Consider the following 4403-nt stretch of genomic DNA (forward strand, 5'->3'; position numbering starts at 1 on the left):
GACGGGTTGACCCATGTAGCAATGATATTTTTTTAATAAAAATACTATTATTAATATTATAATTATTTTATTTAAAAAATAACCCATCTCACTCATAGTCCCTCATTAGAATTAGGTTGTGTAGGAGGAACTGAAGAAAGGGGAGAAAGAGATGTGGAGGAGGAGAAAGAAAGGGTTAAGAAGTGGTGATAGTTTCCAAATGTGGGATAGGTCAAGAAATTTAAGAAAGAATAACCTTAGGAAAGAAGGAGAAATAAATATGGTGTGATGAATAATAAATTTGTTAAGTGTTTTAGTGATATACATTCATTGAAAGCATATGTGGGCAAGCATTTTGATGAGTTCAAAACAGACTCAAAATTGTTGTCTTAGTCATTTAGTCAAGAGTGAAGTTTGAAAAGAATTGAATGAAGCTTATATGCATGATGAAGTTAGTGCTTCTCTCTAAGTACTCAACCTTGGTATAATACAAAGACATCAAGAAAGCCTTACTTAGAAGATCTATCAAATGCTACATAAGAAGACAACATAAGAATGAAGTTGTACTAGAGACAATATCATAATGTTGAAAAGAATGACTCTGAGAATGTGAACCGCAAAATGATGTTCTGAAGAGCAGACCAGAATCAAGATAAATGAGATTCTGAGATACTACATTAGAATAATGCATCAAAGTCAAGATCACAAAGTATCTATGCATTTATATTACAAAGCAACATCAAGTATTCCATATGCAGTCATAGAAGATAATTGACTCATCTAAAGAACGAGGTTGATAACATCTCATCTTCCATATGCATCCACCCAGACTTTGGGTTCATCAAAAGATGGATGTTAACAACATTTCAAGATGCAACAAGTTGAGTGTTGAGTCTTGTCCTTGAGAAGATCTGATGTACATTATGAAGTCTGAATCAAGGACAAAACACTAACACAACAACAACAACCTTCACATGTTACCTATGTTGAAGTAGGTTACTTCAAAATGATGTGTTGTGAAGAAGTGTAAAGATTGATGAAGATGAGACCATTTACAAAGTTATATCAACATATCTTTATAAGAGGAAACCTACATCAAAATAAGTCCCTCCTTAGCAACATCAAAATGCAATTTTGATGTGTCTTTAGAATGAAAACTTCAAAATAGTTTTGTACTGTCAAGTCATGGACATCTATCATATTTCAAACTTCTAGAAGAGACAGAGTTGAGGGCCTCTACTCCAATGAATATCTTGGGGTGTTTAAGAATACTTGAGGAAAGAATTTGAAGATTGTTGAAGCTATCTAGTGAGAGAAACTTGAGTTGCATCTCTGTGTAAGAAATTTGGTTTTATTGTTTCAACACCTCTCAATGAGAGAGAGAGAGAGACCCACTTTTGTAAATTTGATATGAGTTGTAGTCCTTAATAGATAGAAGTGAGATTTGTATCTTTCCTTAGAGGAAATCCCATGTAAAAGGAGAATCTATCTTTGTGCAATGATTCACAAAAACCTCTTGTAAAGCCCACCAATTGACTGGTAAAGTGAAAATCTAGTGTGTTATTGGTCTAGTAGTTGGCTAGTTTGGAAGTCCAGTGGTTGACTGGTTCAATAGATGGTTAGTTGTGTTTGTGAAAATCTCATCTTGAAGGATAAGGACTGGACGTAGCCCAATGTTAGGGTGAACCAATATGATAATCCTTTGTGCATTTTCTTCTTCCTCTTTCCTCTTTATTGATTTTCTACAACTACATCTAGTAACTTGGTTTTGAACAACCAGGCTTCATAACATTGTTCTAAAGGAACCCACAACTAAGTGTTTTTTGCCTAAACCTTTTTCACTAAACAAGGGTATTGAAACTTAGTTCTGAGCTGATAAACTATGTTTTTTTTTCTTTAGAAACTATTATGTTTTCATTCTGAGCTCAAAATAGTTCTTTATTTTGAACTTATATTTTCTGAACCAACTTCAGAATTGTCAGTTTTTATAAAAAGGAATCTAAGTTTGTGAAAATACAATTCAATCCTCATTCTTGTGTTATTTTTATCACTTCATCTTGTTCATGATTTGGGAATATTAAGCTATTAGAACTATTTTTCCTTAAGAAATTTCAAGCCTTGGTTGAAACCTCACTCATGGACCCTTGAGGAAGACGACATGGAGACAATCATGGATGAAGTGTTTTACAGTTCATTATGGGGGATGGAGGCAGATAGGTAAGACCACGATGATCCTTGCAAATCCTTGGAGCTGGATGAGAATGGTGTTAAGAGAATCAAGGAAGGAGCATTGTACGTACCATTGCTGAGGAAGGTGAGAAAGTGTGTGAATTTGGACATATTATTCCTATTTGTTCGAAGAGAAGCATGGAAAAGAGAAATAATAATCATTGTAGTCCAATACATGACACTGTGTTAATATTGGAGTCTCATAGTATTAATCTCATACATGACACTGTGTTAATATTGGTGTTTAATTTTCCTTTTCCCCCTCTTTTTCTTAATCTTCAACCCTCTATTCCTCTCACTTTCCCTTTTTTCCCCAATTTCTTCTACTACATTATTTTTGCTTTTGGATATTTTGAGACTTTGATTTTTAACCATCTCAATCTCTATGGCTATGGGAAACAAAGATCATTTTGTGCCATAGTGACAAGTATTGTTATTAATGGATCTCCATGTTTTCTTCTTTCTTTTCCTTCTTCTTTTGTAATTATTTTTCCTGGATTAGTTCTTTGTTTTTAGCCTAAATTTCCAGATTTTGACTTGGTTGGAGATATTTGGTTTCATCTATCAATTTGTCTCTTTATCTTCTCTAGCCTATACATGTTGTGTTTTAAGAGATTTGATCAATTAAAATGTTTTCCTTCTCTTTCTCACGTTTACCCCTTTGTTTAGTTCTTTGTTTTTAGCCCAAGTTTCCTAATTTTGACTTGGTTGGAGATCTGTACTTTAATCGGGATGCATGCAAGTATAAGAACTATAATACTCACTTTGTCCCATCAACTTGATCATTCCTCTCATTATTAAAAAAATTATATTACCATTTAAATCATTCATTCTAAATAAGAAATATGTTTTATATAGTTATTAATTATATATTTAATATAAATTTAATCACGAAATAATTTATATATTATAGTACTATTTATGTAAATTTTAATTATATAAAACAAACATTTATTTTGATGTAATTTTTTGGAAATATCACATCCAAAATTAAATTTCCAAAACTAATTTATAATCACTTTAAAAAATTAGAGAAATAATTTAGAAAAACTAAAAAGAAATATAAATATCCCTTTTGGTCATTTATTTTATTTTTTTGTTTAGTTTGATCGCTCATCTTTGAAAATATTTATGTTAATTCTTTATGTCTTTAAAATGGCTTATTTAGTTCTTACCATTACAATGATAAAGAAAATGTTGAGAAGGGGGCAGGTCTTCGTCTCCAAACCCTAATTTGTGGACTTATGCCTCTCTGTCATGCAAAGTCATGAAGGCTATTTTCAATGGCGGCACCACTTTTTTTATATATATTTTCCCCCTTATTTTTGTCACTGAAGTGATCACAACGTCATAAGTGATAACTGTAAAATTTGGATTTAATTGATAGTCAATTTTGACTAAGATTAATTAAAATTCCTCTACTTTAGTGTTGTTTTTAATGAAATAATGAGGATTTTAACATCATTTTAATTCTTGACCAGCAGGAGTCAAAAGAAGGAAGATTACAAGTGCTTTGAAGGAAAATTGATGTAAAAACTTGAAGAAAAAACATTGAAAAAAAGTTGGGATAGCTCACTTAGCGCATAAGACAGGCCTAGCGCGTCTCCTCGCTTTGTAACTAGCTCAAGCTTAGCACGAAGAAGGCCCACGAGGAAGCCTAAAGGTGCACTAAGCGCATAATCACCACCATACTCACTAAGCCTATAAGGTCCGCTTTAGCACGAGATCGCGTGAATTTTAAGCTACCTTAGGCCTTTAAAAGGAGTAGGAAGCAAAGGAGAAAGACACACCGAGACTCAGAGTTCTTTATTGAATACACCTAAAGCCTGAGCTTCTCAAATAGGGGAAACCCTTCATCTCTAACCATTCTCCCTTCTCCTCTATTATTCATCCCTCTTTTTCTTCCATCCACATCATCCCCTAAAGTGTAAAGCCTCTCATGGAAATGAGAGGCTAAACCCCTATGGTTGGGAGCCTAACAGTCAATGCCCTTGTAATGTAATCTTTCCTTACTATCTATTGAATGCAATGCCAATTTTTATTGTTTCTTTCCTGCGCTTTATTGTATTGTATGGTCTGATCATCCATGCATCTGTTTAGGGATTAGACATTGGGAAATGGTAATTTCTAAAGAATTGGGAAATAGAATCTAAACGAATCATTGCTAGGGATAAAGTGATCTTGTTTTGCCTATG

Source organism: Glycine soja, chromosome 18 (genome assembly GCF_004193775.1).
Source record: "Glycine soja cultivar W05 chromosome 18, ASM419377v2, whole genome shotgun sequence".
Lineage (NCBI taxonomy): Eukaryota > Viridiplantae > Streptophyta > Magnoliopsida > Fabales > Fabaceae > Glycine > Glycine soja.